Raw genomic sequence first — 11,715 nt, forward strand, 5'->3', positions numbered from 1 at the left:
AGAAGGAAAGCGTTCCGGCAGGAGGGAGGCCAGCAAAAGCAAAAGGATTCTGGTCTGTCCAAAAGGGTCAAGCTTCCAGTTGCATTAATGACATCGACGTGGAGGAGCAGGAGTAGAAGTATCTGCCCAAGAGAAGGGAGAAGTAAATGCAGCAACAGACATAGAAGCGGAGCAGGAGGAGCAGGAGCAGGAGCTGGTGCTGCAGGATATTTGGGGGCAACATGTGCAAGTCGAAGGCAGAGTCAGTCACTCAAATGGTCTGTGGCTGCGGCTGTCACTGGCTCCGTCCGGGTTGCTCTGGTCTGGTCTGCTCTGTTTCTGTTCGAGTCATGAGTGTTCCCATCCTCCCCCTTTTTTTCGCTATTTAGTTTGCCTGCCGCTGGTGCTGTTGCTGTTGGCGATCATTTCGTAGTCAAAGGCAAGCCATTAGGCTCTTGACTTGTCGCCAGAGGCTGCGCTGCCCCCTTGGAGTGCCCTGTGGAAGGGATCTATGGAATTTGGGTAAAGGTTGAAGACCCAGAGATCTAAAGCTCTATTAAGAGGTACTTCAAAGCCCATGAAAATGTATGTTTAACGAACGAATGACATCTTAAAGGGTGTCATAGGATTCGCCGAGATCCTGCCTCTCGTTTCCAACTCTTTCTGTCTTTGATGAGCGTGTGTGTGTGTGTGTGTGAGTGGGCGTGTCTGAGCTCCATCCCTTCGAGAGCTTTAAACTCGGATCAGTTTTGTATCTGGAATCACTAGATATGAGCTTCATCCCCGCTCTGGTATCTACTTTTCCAGGCAGCTGACAATTACAGCTAAGAAACTAATTAAGCATGCAAATTTTTTAAAGTTTTTTTGCATTTGGTTTCCGTTTGCGGTGCGGCTGTCACCTTCCACGCACGCAAAAGTTACGCCAATTTGGCAGCTCATTTGCGAAAAATCCCATAGCACATTCGGGGCTGATAAACATGCCAAGGAACTTTTAAATACAACAGCAGAAGCGGCAGGAGGCAACAATCCCTTAGCTTTATGGCCAACACACACACACACTCGTACATTGGGGCACAGACTCATTTCCGCAGGAGACAAAGTTTTCTTTGGCGGCTTTAAACTAAAGTTTTTTATATTTTTAATTAGATGCACATGAGGTTTTACTTAACAAAACTTTTGACATCCCACCCCCACACAGGCACACACACACACACACACACACGGTTATGGCATCTTTAATGCCAGGCTGTATTCAACGAGCTTTTGCACTTTGCATGCGCCACTTCCGCTCAAGCCCCCCTCACCCTCCACCCCCAACCCCTTCGAAATGCTGCAACTTCCGTGCCCGTTGCGCCAAAAACTTTTCCAACAACAAGAAAGCCAACCGAAAAACAACATCAGTGAGGAAAACAAAAGCCCTGCTGCTGGAATTTTTACAGACACACACACACACACACGCACACATCCTGACACATTCCTCGCCACGACTTTAGTTACAGGTTTTTCTCTGGCTTTTCATAATATTCCACCCGGCCCTGATTGGGCATATCAGGAAAAGTTTTGTCCGAAAAACACCAAAGTGGAAATTGCTTGAAATCGGCTTACACCAAAAGGTGCCCCGGAATCTCGCTCTCTCTCTCTCTCGCTCTCTCTCTCGCAGAGCTCCTGCTTGCCACCTCGCTGCTGCAGGTAAATGTCAAAATTGATGCCACTCAAAATGCGCCAAACTTTTCACCGACTGCTCTTCTTCTTCTGCTAGTTTTCCCCCCATTTTTTGGTTGTTATTTTTTGTGGAAATGTCCAAAACAACAAGAGCCAAAAGTTTTGCATTGTTCCAGAGCAACGGAAACCGAGCCACGTCTCCAGTTCGCCAGCACAACCCTTCCACACAATTAGCCATCGGGAGGACCAGTCCAAGTCGAAGCAGGGCCGACCAGGGCAGACCAGAACCCGGCCAGAACCCGGCACAGTTGGCAACTTGGCTTTAGGCATGGGCTTAGCCTAATTAAAAAAATGAGACGTCAGCGTCACATTTTGTGGCTGCCGCTGAAGGCAACCGAGAGGGGTGTAGGGGAGGCGGGGATAAAGTTGTAAGGGAGATGGAAAAATTTTAAATTGAATCAACTTGAGTGCTCATAAATTTTTCTATGGCTCTGCAAAGGATTCTTGGAAGGATTTAGCATTGCGTCAGTGGCAGTGGCAGGCACTTTTTTCTTGGGGCGTGGAACCCAGGTGGAACTGAGACTGATACTGACACTGATACTGATACTGACATTGTGGCAAGTTTCGGTTACAGCTCAATCAGGAGCAACCATTAGCGGCGGCAGCAGCAGTTGCAGCCATTTTGGCCGCTCTAGCTGCTAGCTTTCATAAAGATTTTGCCGTGCAAGAAAATCGAGTTGCCGTATTGCAAGTTTTGCCAGAAGATTTCCGAGAAAGCCAATTAAGTTGTCAGTCAATCAGGCAGTCTCGCCCATTGCTGCAGGAAGTACTCGTACTCAGAGCCAAATTAATTACATTTACCATGTTTTCATACGCAAAGAATACTCTCTCTCCAAATCCAAGGAATCCCCGCACTGTGGCTGCAATTTAAGGTAATCAAATGGGGGAAAAAACAAAGAAAATGTTGACATTACACGGATACTCACACACACAGAGACACACACACACACAGACAGATACTTAGACAGCACGCAGCGTGTCGCGTGGTAATTTAAATTTTAATTTTGATCTTAATCTCTTAATGCGAAATAAAATGCCGCACACTGGTGCCCGCCGTGGAGCACGAACCGTATACGGTACGGTTACGGGTGTGGATGTGGGGTGACACAGCATCTGAGCAATCAGCGACGAGCAGCACTTCCTTTTCACCTCACTCTCCCTCTCCGTCGCTGAAAGATACATACATATATACCCGTACTCGTACTCGTACTCGTATATAAGTACATTCTTATCTAGACAGTCACAGTTGGCTTCTAATTTACATTTGCCTCTCCGCCCGCCTTCATTCTTTCTTTCTCTGTGGCTTTTGCCACTTCTGTCGCCATTTTCATGCCTTAAAAAATGGTTATTTATGGCCTTTGGTCCAGTAATAACTTCATCAAATGAGAATCCCAGAGGACAGTTGTCAGTTCCTAAAAGAATTGGGAATACTCAACGCTTGGGCTTCTGAGAAATACTTCCTAAAAAGAGAACCTAGATATATTCTTCAATATCTTCACTGTCTTTGTCTTTGGCCCATCTTACAGCCACATTGTAACGAAAATATCTCTACAAAAACCTGCACAGAATTCAGCCAACAGCAGCTCTTTATTCTCTGAAAATAAAAGGTAAAAAACAACAGACAGCCGTCTGTAATCTGAGGCCCAGTGGCTGTGGATCTGATGCCAGGCAATCTTCAGTGTAGGCCCAGCCAATCCCAGGGCCAAAACCATTCAAATCCCCCAGCAGAGCAGCAGTGGAGCTCGTTGCTGCTGTCGTGCAGAGCCGGAGTTAAGTCCGAGCACTTAGCCAACTGAAAATTAAACAGAAAATGTCATGCATTTTGCATTCGAATTTGTCGAGGAACAACGGGGTTGTACACATCTGCCCCTCCCCCTTATTCGCTTAGCCCTCGACTGTCCACAATTGTATTAGGATATCCCCAAGCCCAAGTATTGCCCTTTCGAGTCTTTCGACCTATTATACAAATGGTCATATTTAATTCGTTCTGCTGGCAATCGAAAAAACCTTAGCCCTCCCTCCATTGGGATACGCATGCGAGTGTGTGGATGCGTGTATCTCCCTCTGCCTGTGTGCGTGTGTGTGCGTGCGTATCTGTGTGGACATTGTACTAAATCCCGTGTCTAATCTGTGGCAATAATGCTGCATATAAAAAGATAAAGTTTCGCAGTGGACAATGTAGGTAAGGTGACCATAAACTTGTATGATTTGTTTTATGGCCAACCGAGGACGTTATTATTGCTAAAAGGCACGCCCACATAGACCGCTACCGCTCTGCCACCCTAACCCTCAGGTAGCGCGTCCTTTGGGCATTGAAGATACAAAAAGAATGCTGCAACGGCAATGGCAAACGGGGGATACACGGCCACCAGGATGCTGCCAGAGCGGGAGAAGTCAATAAAGCATAATGTGAGCACGTTTTTAATTGGCGCTTGCTGAAAGCTGGCAGCCCTGGCCCTGGCCCCCCAGCCTGGCCTCTGCTGCTGCTGACCAGAAACCAATTAGCGGCAGTTCCAGGACCTTTCACTACCGTGTGGGTGTGTGTGTGTGTGTGTGCATGCGAGGGTGAGTGAGTGGCAGAGTCTAATTACGCTTCAATTGCGCCACTTGCATTTAGATCGTTAAATTATGGAAATTTTTTGCAAGGCGCATTTCTTACGCTCGATGAAAGTCGATGTGGAGGTATAGATGAATGCACTGGAAAAAACTGAGAGGGATATTGTCTAGAAGAGGAAACATTTTCCACGCTATACATATCACAGACAATATCAGCATCAACGATGCCGTTTAAGTATTACAAAAGCCAATGGAAAAGCCAACAGCCAAGAACTAACTTTTTAAATGATGAACACATAACACACAAAAATTAGGTTATAGGACTAGAGGAGTAGATCATATCCTCATGCCTTGAATTTCCCGTAAACCCCTAAATTCTTTTTTAAAAATTCAAAAACCATCATAATTTTCGCTCGGCATTTACACCGCCGATATCTTAAATAATTGATGGGTTCAAAGGAGAATTTTATGAGCTTTCAGTCGATTTTCGATTCTATGGCTATAAATACAAGATATTCTAAGATAAGGGCATCCAAACTCCACACATTCTAGTTAAATATCATTCCAAACCGCTAATATTCAGTGATTTGTTGACTATAATCGAGCCACAATATTATTAAGTTTGTATGGAAAGGGATGCCATATATTTCTATAGTCTTCTGACTATCTACGACCTACATATATCCATAAGCTAGTCCTTCCCTCTTCATTTAAACTAAGAGTTATGTTTTAGGATATAATCGAATGTGCCTAAGTAATATTTTTCGTAGTAATTCAGCAAAAATTTTCAGAAAATCAAAAATCCAGTTCATTGTCTTACTCAAAATTTTTCAATTTCATTTAGAGCCCAAATAATGCTACAAATGTGATGGGATATAGAATTCCAATATTTATCTTATTTTATAATTATTTTTATTTCAATTTACTTTATTAATGTATATTTGATTAACCATCTTAGATTTTCTTTCAGTGCCTGCACCTTTGGGTATATATATTTTTGTTCCGTTGTGTATGTAAGTGTGTATGGGGCGCAATTTTAATTTCAAATTGACAAAGCGCAATTAGGCAGGATCCTGGCCTTAGTCAGTCCCCTTCGCTGCCCGCTGCTGCCTCTCCTGCTCCGCCCACTCACTCCATTCACGACTCAATCCCTGGCCAAGTAGTCCTGGCCTTAATGTATTTTATTGACGTTGCCGGGGTTATTGCATTGGGCATAAATTAATTTCACGACGCGTAAATTGAGCAGTTTTTGACACGGCCCACCTAGAGAATCCCCCCCGCTCTTCCGCTCCATTCGTGCCCCAAAGCCAATTATGTGGAGCTGTATTTCCTCCTGCCTCCCCTACCCTTCCCTTTCCTTCCTTTTTTTTTGTTTTGGGTTGCTCTCTCTGTCGTGGGCCTGGTGACAATTTTGCTGCTGCTTACCTAAGATTTTCCCTCTGTTGTAATTGTGTGCCACACTGCAAACCATTAATTCTCGTTAGCGTCCGAAAAAGCAGCAGCAACCGCAACAACAACGACAACAGCAACGGCAACAACTGCGGAGTGGCAAAAGCAATAACATGAAGAGTAGAGGCGGATGGGAGGGGCGGGAGAAAGTGGCAGCCTGGTCAGCAGCTTGTCAGCTTCTTTGGCTTGGTTTTCATATTAATTTAGTTGATTTTTGTGTGAATTAATTAGGCAAAAGGTGAAAATGAAGATGAATGTTTTAATTAGGCTACAGGCCACCCCTCCAGCAGGGCCCTGTAGGGGCAGGGGCGAATGAGCCACGCGGATTTGAATGTCACACGCGGCCCCCCCAGCCCCGAACCACCCAAATAGTAGTCATGCAACACTTTAAGGGACCTTTAAAAAGGCAATCCGGAATTGGGTTCCGGACCGGGCTTGGCCAGGGACATGGCACAAAATCCCCGGCAAAGGCTTAAGCAATGTCTGACAAAACACCTGAGACATTCAATTATATAGCCACGCGCGGCCCCACAGCTCGGGATGGAACCGGAGCAGAACGCAGAGAGAGAGAGAGAGGCGTGGGCGAGGCACAGGACAAGTCGCTGGCAGAGTCAGAGAGAAAGAAGAAAGGGAGCCACTGGGAGACAAAGAGTCCGCGTTTCGTTGGCTTATGAAATTGTCAACCAACTGCGCTAGCAGTAGTACCAAAAAAAATATATAAAAATTATATTTATACAAAAGAAGTGATACTAAAACGAGAGAAAGTCGGGATAAAGCCGGGTTTTATATACCCTGAGATAGGAATTTACTATCCGTATGGATATCTAATGATTTTTAGCATTTAAAAGAGGAGAGGAACCGGAGAGAAAAGATATGGAAAAGGGTTTCATGCACACAGAAAAGCTATGATCTATAAAGGCACTCAAGCTGATCCGTAAAGATGCTCTTTCCTCATGAATATTTTCCCCATTTTCAATTGGTTTCCTATATTTTACCCCATTTTTCAGAGCATTCGACAGTCGCTGAAGGCCCTAAAAGTTTGCCACTGAAACTCTAAGCTTTTCCAGAGCCGGTTGAGAAGGAAAAATAATAATAATTTGCTCGGCGGTTTGCAAAAATTGTTAACTGCAGAAACAATGGCAGGCACTTGAGGCGGGGATTTCAGTTTAATAAGCGCCAGACGGGCCAAAACAGCTGGGGTTCCTCTGTCCTCTGTCCCCTGTCCCCCGTCCCCTTTCCTGGCCTCTATCTGGTGGTTGTGTGGTGGGTGGCTTCACTGGTTGTGCAATGATTTGATGCTGTCATAATATTTAGCATATTTCACTGAGGAATGGAATGGAATGTCGATGAATGTCGATGAGCTGGCACCAGAGATTCAGCGAGATCCGTGTGGGAATGCAGGGGGGGGGGGGGGGGGGGGGGGGTGTATTCCCTTTATTCGCTTTTAATCTGTTGTTAAGTTATGTTTTCCTTATGGGATAACTTTCAACAAGCTTCCAGCAGCCTGGGACGCTCAATGACTTGTCAATGTCAGGAGTAAAGTTCTTGGGGAACATTAATAGAGCATCTGGGGTGTGTAAGTGAGGCATGTTTATGCTGTGCCCCAAAAAACGGGGCAACTTAAAGCCCGGCAGCGAACCGAACCGAACCCCACATAACTTTGAGTGCCCTCGCCCTCGACACATATACTCTCCAAGGTCCCAGGTCCAGGCGAGAAGTGTCCCCAAAAAGCTCATTCATACCACATTTAGACGCACACACACACACACACACACACAAAGGAGGCATGTCAACCTTTGGCAGTCAGCGTAATCGCTTTCAACCACTTCAACGGCCATTTTGGGTTACGTTACGCTCGTTCTCTGCCTTAGTGTGTGTGTGTGTGCAGACCCAGAGATCCCATCACACACACACACACACACGCACACACAGATGGAGGACAGACACTAACACGCAGACATACCTTTATCGCTTCAAAGCACAGAAGCCTTGCTGAAGAGTGGAAGATTTATGGCGGATGTTGGAATTTAATGAAATTGCAAAACGAAAATGTAACAAACACTCGTCGAGCACCCCAAGGGGGGGCAGCACAAGGGTATGCACACACGCACAAAATGGCGGCAAAGGACAAACAACAGCTGCTGCTAGGATATGCCCCACAAGCCCCAGCCCCCGCACCCGCCCCCGCTTGAGCGGGTACCTTCAGGCATCAACCCTTTCGTTTTTTGTTGCTTCTTCTGCAGTGACATTTGCCAGCTCGTTTCTCTAATTTGAATGGCCACTGAGCCAGCGAGAAGAAGAGCCAGCCGCAAGCCAAACAGCCTTCGTCAGCATCAGCTTTAAGTTCATGTCTAAGCCCCACCCCCTCCACCCCTGGCCACCCCCTGGCCACACATACACGCAGTGCATTAACACGCACTTGAAAAGTGCAATCTGGCCGCAATTGGACTGAATACCCGGCCGCGAAATGGCGGCGCGTGATAAAACACGTTTTAATATCTGAGCCCCCAGACTGGTGGCGGCCGACGACCTACACGAAGCCCATTGACAACGGACGAGAGCCAGGACCACGACCAGGACCACGACCAGGACAGTGCAGCACAGTGCAGACAGCTGCCCCACATCCCCGCCAGCAAATGTTGCACATAACGTTTTACAAACTTTCGGTTAACTGGGCTCGCGGGGCAAGGACGCCTCTGGTGGTGGTGCTGCTGCTGTTGCTGTTGCAGGCGCTGTTAAAATTCAATGAATTGAAATTGTAAAGCGCGTTGCGACGCGACAGGATACGAGCACGGCCAAAACCAACACACACGCAGACACCCACCCACACAAACAAACAAACAAACAAACAAACGTAAAAGCATATAAAGCGAGACAGAAATCGAGTACCGGGCCGGGCAGGGCTGGTCGTGCAGTTCAAAGCCATGGCCGGGAGCCAGAATCCAGAAGCGGGTTTGTGCGTCTGTGTTTGTGTCTGCGTTTGTGTCTGCAACACCGGTAATTACCGCCACGTGACAATGGAAATTACCAGCAAACACCGCAGGCAGCCACTACGACTACGTATTCGTTTCGTATCCTTTAAAGCCCTGGCCCTGGTCGGCCAGCATCAAATATTTAAGCGGCATCAGCATCAGCCCGAGAGCAGCCGAGAGGGGCCCCATATTGAGTGTCAAAAGCCATTGCTCTAAAAGATCTACGGCCTGCGCCTAAATGACCCGACTCGACCCAAGTCGAGTCCACTTTATGTAAGTCACAGTCACAGAGCAAAGACAAGGGGAACAAGAAGAACGAGTAGGCAAACCAGGCAAAGGACAAGGCTTGGAAGGATGATGACACAGGAGACGGGAAGCGGAAGCGGGCCCATGTCCAATGCAAACTGAGAAAAGCTCACAATTTTAGCTGCAGTTTTGTGTGGCAGGGATGCACACACACTTTTCCCAATCGTCCCAACATGGTGTTTATCCTTTTCTTCAAGGATTTCCCGACTGTCACTGGTACTACTCTGCTCCAAATTGCTTTGCATCCCTGGCTGCAACTTGTCGCCTGCCACGCCCATTCCCAAGCCATCAGTAGAGCTCGTAAATAAATCAATGAGCAGTTTTGTATTATATCCTGCGCCTTCGAGTCACTGCCAGAACAAGGCGGCAGCCAGCAGGCAAAACAGGAGGAGATGATGTTTTTTTTTTTTTTTGTTGGTCCAGTGCCTCCTTGTCCTCGTGCTGGTCCTGGTCATGGTCGTGGTCCTGGCCAGCGCATAAATTTGTGAGACTTGGCTTGGACTCTCTCGCTCCAAGGGGGAGTGGGGGGGGGCGGGGCTCTCCTTCGGCTCGTCACTGCTGACGTATGTTTAGCTTGAGTGGATTTTATTGTGACAGCGTCAGGATTTACTAGAGACAGCAACTGGAGCTGGCAGTCAGTAATGAGAAACACAAGACTGCCCGCCTTCACTGGGGGCTGGGCCCTGGTGGCCGTGGACTGGGGCTGGGGCTGGGACTGGGGCTGGGGACTGTGCATGGTTTAGTGCCCGGTCATTGGGCTTTCGTTTGTTTTATGCACTCGCCCGTAATTAATTTGCGCAATTTTTGTGTACTTGTCTAAAATTTATTGACTGCATTCGAACGTTGCGCATACGACATGTATCCCGAAGGGATACTGCCAGCGTGGGGGGGGGGGGGGGGGGCAGACAGCGCTGGGTGGAGGTGCCACAAAATCAATGCTAATATATGCAAATTTTTATTTCCGCGACAATTTCAATTTAACGACAAAGGAGACGGCGACGAAGACGGGGACGACGACAGCCAGCCATTTTCTATTAGCGTTGGCTTTCCCTTCGGTATTTTTTTGTTTCCTTTGTTTCTTTGCCGAGAATTACTCTCAGATGTGCCGTTAACACCGACCCACCGACAACCTACCGCTCCGCCGCCCTGCAACACCGAATGCGCCCCCGAGGGCTGGCAGGGAGCAGGGTGGCACTTGGGGAGGGAAATGGATTTCCGAAAAATGGAAATCTGTAAGCAAAGTTTCGTCTTGGTGGAGGCCACGCATTGAGCCATTCAAAGGATCATTATGCGTGTGCCCGCGTTATGGGGCCTCAAAGTGTCGTTGGCGGTGGATTGGCTCCTGAAGGTGGATGCGTGGCTCAGGGGGGTACGGATTCGGGTTCAGAGGAAAATGGTAACTTTTAATGTATGAAGACTGCAAGTAAAGATACTATATACTGAGAGCCATAATCTACGTTCCAGCCACAATCCAATTCGGCGACTTCATCCTGTCCGAAGGCTTCTTCCACTTGCCCACAAATTGTCAACTGCCAAGAGCGTGTTTCAGCGCAGAATTGTCGGATTAATTGCCACAACTAAATATTGTACGCATTTGTACAATTGAATTATTTATTATTTATTGACAGTTCCTTGAGAGACGTAAGCCAGCGGAAAGTCCTGCCCAACTAGGTCTCAGCTTAAGCTTCACGGCGTATGCACAAGCCGGGAAAACTCTCCTCCTCACACAACACCATCTCCATCTCCATCGTGGGCCCCGGCTCCAGCGTGACCCAGCTCTAAGATTTATAGCAGCGGACTGGAGGAGGGAAAACTCATGGGAAAATAACTTTAGCGGAAAAGTGCCGACAAAATACAAGAAAATGCTTAACCAACAGAACCAGCGCGGCAAGCAGAAGGCACAGGACAGAGACCAGAACACACTTAGTGGATCCTTGCCACCCGAATAGTGGGTCCGGGTCGGGGTCTGGGGCCCTAGAAGTGGCTCTGCCTTCGAGCCAGAAACTTCATGAATTTAATTACCGAATTTTTTCGCTGTAATTACGAAATTCTTTTGGCCGAAAGTGGAATTTTCATTTCATTTTCATTAAAATATTTCTGCTTGTAAGTGTTTACAAAATATGTGCGCTCTTGGCTAGGGCTAGGCACACATCCTGGCCATGCCCACCCGCCCACACTTTCTGCAGATACACGGATGGATGCATGTGGCATATAAGTAAACCCATCTTGGTGAGTGTGAGTGTGAGGTGTGCCTTGGAGTTGATGCAATTATTCAGTTATTGACCCACAAAACCACAAAATGTCGGCAGAGGCACAGACACGCTACGCACACATCCGGAAGCACTTCGGAGGCATTGGGTTGCCTGTTTGCCGGCTTGTGCAATTGCATTGTCTTCACCTGTGCATTATTAACTTGACCACGCTAAGCTCATAATGAGGGGCTTATTGCTAATTTCTTATTGCTCACTGGAGTTTGGGGCTGCCCTCAAATGTGTGGCTGTTTATCTACGGGGAACATGGAACATGGAAGTGGCTTTCTCTGCTTGTGTTGTGTGTCTGTGCCATAATTCCTGAAGTTTCATTTCACTAAATATTCTCAAGATTTTCCTCCGTTTCAAATTTAACGGTCGTTTCTCCGACTAGCGGGTTAAATTGGAACTACCAGTCAGCCACCTAGCGCATAAATATGGTATCACTTCAAACAGCTGATTTATCGAATAATCGACTTATT

The sequence above is a fragment of the Drosophila pseudoobscura genome, chromosome 2 (genome assembly GCF_009870125.1).
Source record: "Drosophila pseudoobscura strain MV-25-SWS-2005 chromosome 2, UCI_Dpse_MV25, whole genome shotgun sequence".
Classification (NCBI taxonomy): Eukaryota; Metazoa; Arthropoda; class Insecta; order Diptera; family Drosophilidae; genus Drosophila; species Drosophila pseudoobscura.